The 12,496-nt window shown below is 49.0% G+C and overlaps 1 protein-coding gene across 29 annotated transcripts in view; it reads right to left on the minus strand.

The window, feature by feature from the left end:
* The window catches only part of KIF1A (kinesin family member 1A), a 98,529-nt gene that overhangs the window by 82,368 nt on the left and 3,665 nt on the right, over positions 1 to 12,496 (minus strand). Inside the window, exon 1 of one of the 29 annotated variants that reach the window (XM_078071565.1) lies at positions 2,448 to 2,553. The exons of the other annotated variants lie outside the window; for them this stretch is intronic. The gene's annotated coding sequence lies outside the window, so the exon portion shown is untranslated. Of the gene's footprint in view, positions 1 to 2,447; positions 2,554 to 12,496 lie in introns of those variants that run through there. 29 annotated transcript variants of the gene reach the window in all.

The raw sequence follows: 12,496 nt of genomic DNA on the forward strand, positions 1-12,496 counted from the left end.
GGAAGATGAAGACTCAAAACTGCAGATAAAAGCCCAATTAGTATGGACTAAACACTCCCAGTAAAACATTATAACTGTCGAAACAGATTTTTAAAAAATTCTATTCTGTTGCCACGAGACACCTTTTTTAAAAAATTGTATTTATCTGTCTGAGAGAGAGAGGGAGAGCACACATGTGCGCCGGGGTGGGGGGCGGCAGAGGGAAAGAGAATCTCAAGCAGACTCCCCACTGAGCATGCAGCCCGACGTGGGGCTCCATCTCCCGATCCTGAGATCATGACCTGAGCTGAAATCAAGAGTCCGACACTTAACTGACTGAGCCACCCAGGCGCCCCCAAGAGACACATTTAAATAAAAAGACAGAAAGGTTGTAAATAAAAGGATAAAAATTTTTGGTTTGCTTCTTCTATCACCTACTGAGAAGGAAAAATATATATCATACACATTCTTTTAAAGTGCACATAAAGGGGCACCGCCGTGGCTCAGTTGGTTAAGCGACTGACTCTTGATCTCAGCTCAGGTCTTGATCTCCAGGTCGTGATTTCAAGCCCCATGTTGGGCCCCACACTGGGCATGGAGCCCAATAAATAAATAAATAAATAAATAAATAAATTGCACATAAAACATGTACTAAAATTAGTCATATGCTAATCATAAATCAAACTCTAACAAATTTCAATTTAAAATTAAAATCATAAAGTGAATGTTCTCTGACCACAGTAGAATCGAGTAGACATCAATACCAAAAAACAAAACAACAACAACAAAAAAAACCCCTACAAAATCCCCTAATTGCTTGGACATTAAGTGATATGATTCTAAATAACCCATGGGGCAAAGAAAAAAATCTCATCGGATATTAGAAAATATTTTGAACTGAACACTAATGCAGATATAACATATCAAAACTGTGGGATGCAGCTAAAGCAGGACTCAAAGTCTGGGGGGCCAGGGGGCCTTCACATTGTTCTCAGGTAGAGTCAGACCCCAGTGTCCCTCAGGGAGCTGCAGGTTCACCGGACTGAACTTCAGGACTCCCAGGTTTGCCTGGAGACTGGCCCAGTGCGTGTGAGCCAGCAGCTGAGGCTCTACCAGAGCGGGGCTGTCTCCTGTGACCCCTTAACCCTGGTGCCAGCAGCACCAGGGGATTAGAGATACATGGAAAACACAGGGAGGTGGTTGGATGTGTGCATTTGAAGAGCGGTCAGGCAGGAAAAATGAATGGGTCACTTGTGAACACTGACTAAGTCATGGAAATGGAGGCGATCAACGAACTGAAGGGGTAGAAAGAGGGAGAAGGAGATGGAGGAGTGGCGGAGACGTCTGGGACTCTAACTGCTGTGTCAGCAGACTCTGGACAGGCCCTCTAGAATACCGCCCTCACTGCCAGAGGCAGGGGGAGACCCAGGTCCTCAGCCTTGTGGGGACACCACAGGTTGCTTCCCAATTCCCTCCCCCCCGGCCCAGCCTCCTTGGCATTCAGCTTCCTGAGTCTGCTGTTAGTTACCATGAGGGTTCTGCTTTTCATTTTCCCAATGGGTTGCTGTGACTTCTCTGTCCTTCCACCCTTCCAGAAGGGCTTAGGTCTTTCTTTTATTTACCTTTACCGTTATTTTAGTGGCATTTCAGGAGGGAGAGAAGATAAATGGATGAGCCTCACAAACAGAACGCTGAGAAAAGATGACCCAAAGACAAAAGGAGTACACCCTTTATAATCCTACTTATGCAACTTCTAAAACAGGCCAAAAGAAATAGTAGAATAAGCACATTATTTAGCAAGATAGAGCTGAATAGCATCCACAAGCACAAAACAGCTAAGAGAGCTGGAAGAGATTGGGGGTGGAGAGGAAAACCTGCTGGTTTCCTAAATAAGTTTCATAGATAGATCTGACTTTTCTAAACGGTGTTCATATTTAAAGATTTTTTAAAAAATTACCAAATGGTTCAGGTGAATAAGTAAATAAATAAAAAGACCTCATTTTGGTTGACAAACACCAGCATGTGTGAAGACAGAAACAGTTTGCTCATTAAAATTAGTTATTTCTCAAACCAACAGGAAAAATAGGTGAAGGAGAGACCTCCACTTCTGGCAACATGGTGGACGAGACTCCCTCCCATTAGAAATCACCTAGGAATTTAGGATAAATAACAAACATCAGAATAAAATAAGAGAATGTCTGAGGAAGGGGAGAAAAGGCAACAGGAAGAGCTGAATCGAAGAGGCAAGCCCACCAGGGAGAGAGCTGCAGGCATATGCTGACACCAGAAATGTGGAGAACTGGATTTCGCCTGCTGAATGGAGGATGGGAGGCATGGCCTCAAACACACACAAAGTTGGAACTGGAACCAAATCACCACAAAGAGTTGGATCCTCTAAAGCTACAACCCCAGTGACATGGAAGGCTGGGGAAAAGCCATCTGTCATCAAAGGGACACAGGAGACTTACTCTGAATGACTCTCAGCTCCATGTGGTGAAAAAGCCAGTGTTTCTGAGAATTTGAGGCCACAGATCTGTCTTCATGCAGGTTTGTGTTTCAAATTTGCAATACCTGCATGATCACTGAAACCCGAGTGGAGAAGTCAGCTCAGAGTCGGTGCCGGCTGTTTGCAACTACAGCACATCACAAACACAAATGCAAATCCTCCTTAGAAATAGCTTTCTCTTCTCAGGTCCCCAGAGATGAAGATCAGTCAAACGTGTGCTCACAATTAAATATTACCCAAACACCGGAGAAGCAATTCACCATGAGCAAGAGTTGGGGAAAAAAAAAAGAAACGAGAAGCAGCATTAGATCCTAATCCTGGATTATCAAGGATTTCAGATACTGAAATTGTCTGATACAGATCATAAAATACGTATGCCTAAAATGATTAGAGAAATGAACAGGAATGGGAAATAATGCTGTAAAATATGGGGAGGGGGGAACCGTGCAGAACTTTTAGAAATAAAAATGTAACCATTCAAACTTTAAAACTTAGCAGACGTGTTAATCAGCAAATTAAATGAAGCTGAGCAGAGAATTAATGAACTGGAAAACATATCAGAAAAAATTACTCAGAATGGTCCCAGAGAGACAACACAATGAAAACATAAAACCAAGGTTAAGAGTCATGCAACATGAAAGAATTCACTAATTCATCATGGCAAGAATTTTAACTAATTTTAACATTGCTCACTAATTGACAGACCAAACAGACATAATTAACAAGGATGTAGACAGTCTGACATGATAATCATGAACTAATGAACACATGTGCTCTCTTTTTCTTGCAAATTAGAGAAACACATTCTTTTCTAACACATATGGAACATTTACAACATTTTACCGTGTAGTAGGTCACAAAACAACTAATAAATGTCAAAGACTCTGTACCAAATGCACCTTGTAATTTGAAGGCAATTAAAAATCAATAAAAGACCATTAAAAAAAACCTGTTTAGAAAAAATAAAAATAAACCTCTAAATAATTAATACACAAAAGAAGAAATCATGATGGAGATATAAATCAACTTAGTAGTGAATGATAATGAAAATACTACTAGCAAACCTTAGGGCATTTCCACATTCAGCCATGATGAGAGTTACAAGGGCCACACTTAAACTCCCACTGTAAATAACAACTAGCAAACCGGACAAAACGTATGAAAATACCTGTTTTTAGACACTGGACAGCAGGCAGTGCAGAACTGTGATCACTGAGAGAAGGGAAGCATACAAGGGAAACCCTACAATCACTCTAAATCTGCCCAGAGGCAATTTCCAGACCTCAGGTTTTGGAAGGTAGAACCCCGATAGCTCAGCAGCTTTGATGAGCTGAGCAGATGGAGCCTAGAGTTTGGGTAGTTTGAGGCAGCTGGAAATTGTGGGTCAGAGTTCTAGAAAGGAAAGAGCTGCTAGATAGCAAAGGTCGAAATATTTGCATAGGGGTGCCTTGAGTCTCTGTAGAGGACTAGTCCATCCTCAGGTAGTCCAGGCAAAGAAGACACAGGGATTCCCAAAGCTCACATAAAATAAGAAAGTTATCTGTGCATCTACCAGCCATGATAGTCCTCTTGATCCCTCCACTCCAGATATTCAGTAGATACCCCAAAGAAATCATACTCGAGTAGTGGGCTTAACCATCCCTGTGATATCTACTCCAGAGTAACTCTAGGAAAGCTTAAAATCAGGTCTTCAAGGATTAAATTATCTCAAGTAATTTACTACCTGCCAAAACAAAGCCCAACATGCTTTCTGGGAAGAAAGCATAATTCAGACACTCCACAATGTAGAAATGTCTGGAACCCAATAAAAAAAAAATGGGGGCACCTGGTGACCCAGTTGGTTAAGCATCTGCCTTCAGCTCAGGTCATAATCTCAGGGTCCTGGGATGGAGCCCCATGTCGGGCTCCCTGCTCACTGGGGGAGTCTGCTTCTCCCTCTCCCTCTGCCCCTCCCCCACCTCATGTGTGTGTGCTCTCTCAAATAAATAATCTTTTTTAAAAAATTACACACATGCCAAGAAGCAAGAAAAGATGACCTATAAGCAGGAGAAAAATTAGTCAGTGGGAACCTGAATTTTCTTACAACAATGAAAGAAGTTGATTGAATAGTTTAAGAATCTACTTACCAAAAAAAGCAGGAGACTCAGACACTTTTTACAAGTGAGCCCTAACATACATTCAAAAAACCTAGATAATTCCAATCTTATACAAACTCTTTAAGAGAACAGGAAAGAGGGAGACAGAGGGAGAGAGATTATGACCTTGGCATCAAATCAGACAAAAAAATTTGAGAAATGAAGATCAGAGCCTGATCTCACTAATGAACATAGATATAAAAGTCCAGAACATTAGCAAGAAGGCCCAGCAGCAAATAAAAAGGATAATGCAGTAGGCTTATTCCAAGAATATCAATATGATAATATATATATGGTTTAACATAAGGACATCTATTAATATAATTCACCCCATACCTAATTAAAGGAAAAAAAAGCCAAATGAGGTCCTCAATAGGTGCTGAAAAAGCATTCAATAATTTTCAAAATCTGTTTGTGATAAAACTCTTGGCAATATAAGAAATAAAATAAATCTTTAATCTCATAATAGGCACCTACTAAAAGCCTACCCAAGCATCACACTTAACGGTAAAATATTAGGAACATTTCCTTTAAATTCAGAAACAAGTTTAGGATGCCTGTCATCACTTCTATTTCACATTGCAGCAGTGGTGCTAGCCAGAGTGATAAAGCAGGAAAAAGAAACAACAATGACAAAATATAGATTGGAAATGAAACCCAAAATGTCATCGTTTGCAGACTATTTGCTTATCTACACAGAAATCAAGAGGATCCACAGACAAATTATTTGAATTAGTCAGAAGGTGCCACAAAGTTGCTAGAAACCAACCATGTTGGAATACACTAGGGACAAATAGTTAAAAAAAATCTTTAAGGTACATTTAAAAAATAATCCAAAGTATATAGTACCTTTATCATAATAAATGTCACAAAAGATGTATATGACTTTTATGAGGAAATTTTTAGCCTTCACAAAAATATAGAAAACCTAAATAATTGAACTATAACCTACACATGGGAAAATTTCAGTATCTTTAAAATGTTTATTTTCACTCAAATGAATCAAAAATTCAATGTAATTTTTTTCAATGTAATTTCAAATGAATCTCAACCAGATTTTTTATGAAACTAGACAAATTGCTGCTAAAAATGTTTTTGGAAGAGTGAGATGCTGTGAATACCAATGACCCATTTGAAGAAACACAAGAGGGTAGAAAACAACATACCCTCCTGGAATCAAGACTTAATATAAAGGTACAGTAACTAAAATGGGGTGGCCGGGACAAGGTAAGTCACCACCAGTGTAACAGAAGGGACCCAAAAACAGACTTAGACAGACACAGCCCTTTTGAGAGCAGACAAAGAGTGCTCTGCGGGTCTGTGGGAAGGAGAAGGGGTACTGAAGCTGCGTCACTGAGAAAACTGGTTATGGCCTGTTTGTGTCCCCACATTTCTAGCCCAAACCCCACCCCCAGTGCGATGGGATTAGGAAGTGGGGGGCATTGCAACGTGGTTAGGCATAGATGAGCCCATGAGGGTGGGCCTCAGGAATGGGATTAGTGCCCTTATAAAGGTCCCAAGAGAGCTTGCTTCCTCTCCCCAGTGAGGAGCTGGCCATCTGCAACCTAGAGGCGGGCTCTTGCCAGAACTTGGCCCTGCCGGCACCCTGATCTTGGACCTCCAGCCTCAGAACTGTGAGAAATCAATGTCTGTTGTTTACAAGTTAAGTCTGTGGTATTCTGTTATAGCAGCCCAGACAGACAAAGACAACGGGCTAGCCATATGGAAAAATACAAAATTAGATTCCTTTTCTATACCAAATCAAATTCCATGCAGACTCAAGACCTAAATGTGAACAACAGTTTGGAAGATAATGAAGAAAAGTGGTATCTCCATATTCTCCTTCAAGGATTCAACCCACAGAAGGCACCAAAAGGAAAAGTCCAGACATCAAGATACCATTAATGGGTGAAGAGAAGTTCACCTGCCTGGAGATGTCTGCAGCACATCTAACTGACAAGGGTTTATGTGCAGAACACACAAAAATCAAACAACAAGAACAAAAAAGAACACCAAAAAAATGGCAAAAAGGTGTGAACAGGCAATTTACAGGACAAGACACTCAACCACAATGGTAATCAAGAAAGTGCGGCTCAAAACCATATCCGTCAGGGGCGACTGGGTGGCTCAGTCAGTTAAGCGTCTGCCTTCAGCTCAGGTCACGATCTCAGGGTCCTGGGATTGTGCCCCATGTTGGGCACTGTGCTCAGCGGGGAGTCTGCTTGTCCCTCTCCCTCTGCCCCTCCCCCTGCGTGTGCATGTGTGCACTTGCTCTCAAATAAATAAATAAAATCTTAACAAAAAAACATATCCATCAGATCACAACATTAAAACACATGGCCACATGAAATGTTATAAGGATAGAGCAACGGGAACAGCACAGTCCACTCGGGAAAAGCGCATTAGCACAACCACTTTGGAAACAACATGGAGATATCCAGTAACGTTGCAGACTCAGATGGTCGCTGTGCCGCTATACATGTACACGATCATGGGAGAAATGTCCCCAAACACAGAAGCTTCTGCAGCAGAAAGGAGAAAGAGGGGGGAAGGGGAAGGAGATGGGAGCGCCTGACTGTCCACCGACTGCAGACTGGACAAACAGCAGTCTAGCCACACCGCGGCTGTCCAGATGTGACCGTGAATGAAGCAGAGCCATAGTCCTTGGGAATCTTACAAACAGCAAATGTCACTTGCCCAGCAAGATGCAGCCCACACAGGGCTTCACACTCACAAGGGACGCTACCTGGAGCCCAGGGGTCAATGATGAAATTCTGAGTCTGCTGAGTGCCAAAGTCTGGGTGGTGAGAGCCTCCAGGTCAGGTCAGGAGTCTGAGGCACCGGGTGCCGCCAACGCCTTGATGTGCACCTCCACCAAGTCTGCAAGGTGGGGTCATGACTGAGCCCCCTCCTCCTCCTTCTGTGAGGGTTAGGGGAGCAGTCGCTCTAAGTGCCAGGGACCAGGGAGCATGTTGGAAATGCTTTATCTCTGAAGTTGAGGGGGCACACATGGCCGTTTGTGGAAATATTCTGGATTCTTTTTCGTGTGTCCTATCACATAATAACGTCTCTCAATAAGTCTTGCCATGAAGGGGACCAAGCAATCAGGCTGACCTGGCAGGGCATGGAGCAAGGCCTTGCTGCCTGGGGCAGGGGGCAGGGCTGCAGGTGAGGGGTCTGAAGGGTGTGCTGCTGGGGTCACTGTGTCAGACACATCGCTGGAGTGGCAGGAAGGGCCAGCTCCCCTCAACAGCGCTGGGTGTGAAGTTTGAGAGGACACAAGCAAGTGTGAAACGGTCCCTTTGGGGGTGGAGAATCACGTGGCTGCAGGAACTGCAGAGTGCCGCCTGCCGCTGCTGGGTCGGGCATGTGCGGGGTGATGGCCAGCCGACTGCAGGCTCAAAGCCAGGCTAGCAGAAGGAGAGGCGCAGGGAGCACGCCAGAGCCCAAGAAGAGTCCAAGGAGCTGTTCTAAAGGGCTCCTGAGCCACGAGGGTCTGCCCTGCCAGCCCTACGAGGGGGCACCTTCAGTGTCTGAGGGTGACAAGGTCCAGGCTGCAACCGTGAGACGTGCAGCAGGAAGAGAGAGGATGAGAGGGGCCAGGCGACAGTCGTCATGCACGTGGATGAGAACGTGACTCATGGTAAGGACCATGGGAGAGGGACACCTGGAGCCACGAGCCAGGGCCCCCAGGGAAGGAGGGGAGTTGAACCTCTTCACTTGGTGAAGACACGCTGAGGACCCACCGTGGGCAGGTCACTGCAGACACAGAGGATGGGACCAGCCCCTCAAGGAACTCAGGTCTATTTCTCAGGGCTCTCGGACTACTTCACATTTCTGCATAAACATGGTGGAGTGTGGGCAGGAAGCCAAGGAAAAGCCAAACCTCTACAGACAAATAGATAGGCAAAGGCGGCCTGAGCCCTGAGACCAGCTGCCTGCGCAAACCTGCACCCTGGCACCTGTCTGCCTCCCAGACCAGCAGCACAGCCTAGAACAGAGCAGCAGCACGGCACCTCCTCCGGAGACACCGATCTTCCCGCCGGAGTTGGGGAAAAACAGAGCACGTTTTTCTTAGTATTACAACAGATGTACATTAGAGCCCGTGCCAGGCCTGCCCCTGGGCCCCTCAGAAGGGCGAGGGGACCTCGGGCTAGAGGCCTGCCATGCGCGGCCAGGCTCACTCTTGAGGCCCCATGAGCATGCTGGCGAGTCACCCCTGTGGTGAGGGGCAGGGGAGAGGCGTCACCCATGACCTCCGGCCCCTAACAACCTTTCTGGAGGGCCCAGAGTGGGCTGGCACAACAGCAGGGACCTCTGGGGCTTCTGGACTCGAGGGCTCAATGCGGCCAGTGGAGGGCAGGGGCAGGATGCGAGGCCGGAGAAGACGTCCTGGGTGTAAGTCTGTCTGCAGAGCAACCATATGGATCCGTGGGACCTTCACCCCTCTCCCAGCCGCCCACCCCCCCAGACCCGCGGCTCCCCAGACACGGAAGAAGATGTGTGGTGAGAGAGCTTCAGTGTGGACGCTGGCACCCCACATCCTGTAGGAGGGGGACAGGACTACGTGGATCCAGCTCCCAGCCCTTCAGACTTAAGGCAAAGCCTGCCAGTGCATGCCTCCTCACCCGCACGCTGAGCTCCAGCCAGAATCCCACTCAGACCCGGGGAAACCAGCGGCAGCATGCTCCACCACCCCACGGGCCTCCCCAGCACGAACGGGCCCACAGGGCCTGCCACATGCACCAGCAGAGCGGAAAGCTTCGAAGGTGAAGACCGTAGTAAACCAGCAGGGAGCAAGAAATAAACCACAGAACAGAAGCAGAAACAAGCAAACGAGGGGTGCCTGGGTGGCTCAGTCGTTGAGCGTCTGCCTTTGGCTTGGGTCATGATCCTGGGGTCCTGGGATCGGGCCCCGTATTGGGCTCCCTGCTCGGCGGGAAGCCTGCTTCTCCCTCTCCCACTCCCCCTGCTTGTGTTCCCTCTCTCGCTGTGTCTCTCTTTGTCAAATGAATAAATAAAATCTTTAAAAAAAAAAAAAAAGAAGCAAACGAACAAAAAAAACCTCTATGAATACTCAGAATGTTTCAAGAAGATAATACACTTCCAAAACAAGAAGAGGACGCCGTGAAACAGGGAGATAGGGACGAGGAAGAGAGAGCTCTTAGAGATGGACAGGTAAGTGCGGAGATACACAACCCCAAAAAGAACTCAAAAAGGAAGCCCAGAAGTTGCCCAGAAAATAGGACACAAACAAGGAGACACGATATAGGAGAGAAAAAAAAAGAAAAAACGGGACAAAGACAAGACAACCAGCGCATAAAGTCAAGGAAAAAACAGAAACGCTTAAGGGGTGGAACGTTGCTCATGAGCAAGTGGACGCGCAGGGGGGACGCTGATGCGTCCGCGCTCCGAGGGGGGCGTTTACGGAGGAGAAGTGCCACCAGACACACCACGGACCCAATGTGAGGACAGAGCAGAGACCCAGTCCCACAGCCAAGGGCTCAGCCCCATTTTCAGGACCTCACACAAGACAGGAAGCCAAGAAAGGAGCAGCTCTGGGTCGAGAAACAGAGCCCCCAGGCCAGGGCATGTGGGGAGCGGTGGGCGGGCCAGAGGGGCACAGGATGGCCGTGGCTCCTGGGTGCAGGTGCCAGGAAAGGGCAGAAGAGAGCGCATGACAGAGAGCTGCAGAAATCAAATTCTACTGAGGACTGCCCTGCCTAAGGATGGAGCTCATGCAGAAGAGAGTAGGCCCCAAGTCTTCTCCTCTGGTCCCGGTCTGGTGACCACGTCCTGCTCATCCTGTCACCTTCCAGGTACCGGGGACCTGAGGCCATGTGGTGGCCCTGGCCTCAGAAGCAGGTGGAGAGCAAGGACCAGATGACACAGAGCAGCTGAGTCACCCCGCTGCCCCAACCCCACGAAGGCCCCTCAGAGGCCTGGTCCCCACTGGCCCACTGGCCTTGGGCACTGACGGCCCTGCCCCGCCCCTCACCATCCTGGCTGAGCTGATGACAGATGGGGAAGGAAACTGAGGCCCACCTGAGCTTTCTGGGCAGGGCTGAGACCTGAGAGCAGGGACAGGGCTCCTGACACCCCTCTAAGGCCCTCCTGGGCACCATCAGCCTCCCTCTAAGAGGCCAAAGGCCGGACTCAAGGGAGAGGGATCTGCAGGAGCAGATGAATACTGATCCCACCCCAACCCTAGCACTGCATTTCAGGAGCCTCACAGGAGACCCAGAGCAAGGGGGTACCTGCCTCAGGAACCGCTGGGCCCTAAATGGGAGACGTGAAGGCACACAGACAACCCACACATGGCCAGGGAGGCAGCTCCTCTCTCTGGGCCCCCAGCAAATGGACCACTTGGGCTAAAGCAACTGGCTCAACAAGAAAATAGCATTTACTGGGCACCTACTGTGTGTGAGGCCCTGCAATGCCTGGGGTGGGTGGGGGCAGTGGGGATGGAGGAGTGGGATGGGGACTTGAAGGGGCAGGTAGAGGCAGTGGGTGGGACGGTGGGGGTACAGGATTGGGCTGTGGGGTGGAAGAGTGGGGGTGGGTGGGGATGAAGGAGCGGGGGTAGGTGGGAGTGTGGGGTGGGGATGTGTGGGGTAGAGGAGTGAGGTAGGGAGCAGGCTGGGAGGTACGGTGGGGGGCAGGTCAGGGGTAGGGGTAGAGGGTGGACTGGAGGGTGAGATGAGGTGGAGGAGAGGGGTGGGGGGCAGACTGGAAGTGAGGGCACAGGAGTAGGGTAGAGGAGTGGGGTAGGGGGCAGGTTGGGGGCAGGTTGAGAATGGGGTAGAGGAGTAGGGTGGAGGACTGAGTTGGGGTAGAAGAATGCGGTGGAGGAGTGGGGTGGGGTAGAGGAGTAGGGTGGGGGTGGGTGAGGGTAGAGGAGTAGGGTGGGGGTGGGTGAGAGTAGAGGAGTAGGGTGGGGGTGTGTGGGGGGCAGGTTGAGGATGGGGTAGAGGGGTGGGGGAGAGAGGTGGGGTGGGTGGGGGTGGGTGAGGGTAGAGGAGTAGGGTGGGGGTGTGTGGGGGGCAGGTTGAGGATGGGGTTGAGGGGTGGGGGAGAGCGGTGGGGGTGGGTGGGATTAGGTGAGGGTAGAGGAACAGAGTGGGGTTGTGTGGGAGGCAGGCTGAGGATGGGGTAGAGGGGTGGGGTGGAGGTGAGAGGTGGGGGTAGAGGAGTAGGGTGGGGGTGTGTGGGGGTAGAGGAGAGGGGTAGGGGGCAGGTTGAGGATGGGGTAGAGGGGTGGGGTGGAGGAGTGAGGGGGTTAGAGTAGGGTGGAGGGCAGTTCGGGGGATAGAGGTAGAGGGGTGCTGAGGCAGGCAGAAAGTCTGGGGTCTAGGGAGCTGGATGGCCTCTCAGCTGGATGGGGTCTAGGGGGCCTTAGTCTGCAGATCTGAGAAGTGGGCGGGCACCACCTGCCTGGTTGGGGTCTTGGGAACACCCCATGAGGTCTCCTAAGTCTCCACCCAATAAATGTTCGCTTTCTTCCCCCGACCCACCCTGCCTACAGTGGGGGTGGAGGGACACCTTGGGGGCTTGCAGGAGGCTTCAAGGTGGTGGAATCTGGGGGTCCAGGGACTTCCTGTGGAGGTTGGGTGGAATGCTTCAGAGAAGGAAGAGGGTGAGGCAGGAACAAAGACAAGTGAGGGCTGTGTGCATGTGTGCGTGTGTGAGAGGGAGTGCATGTATAGGTGAGTGTGCGAGTGTGTGTGCGTGTGTAAAACCGTAAGAGTATGTGGCGGGTTGTGTGTGTGTGAGAGCACGTGTGTGGGTAAGTGTGCGAGCATGGGACTCTAAGAGTGCGTGTGGGTGTGTGGGGCTGTCTGTGTAAGAGAGTGTGTAAGTGTGAGAGGGCGAGGCT

Source organism: Halichoerus grypus, chromosome 4 (assembly GCF_964656455.1).
Source record: "Halichoerus grypus chromosome 4, mHalGry1.hap1.1, whole genome shotgun sequence".
In the NCBI taxonomy this organism is placed as follows: Eukaryota; Metazoa; Chordata; class Mammalia; order Carnivora; family Phocidae; genus Halichoerus; species Halichoerus grypus.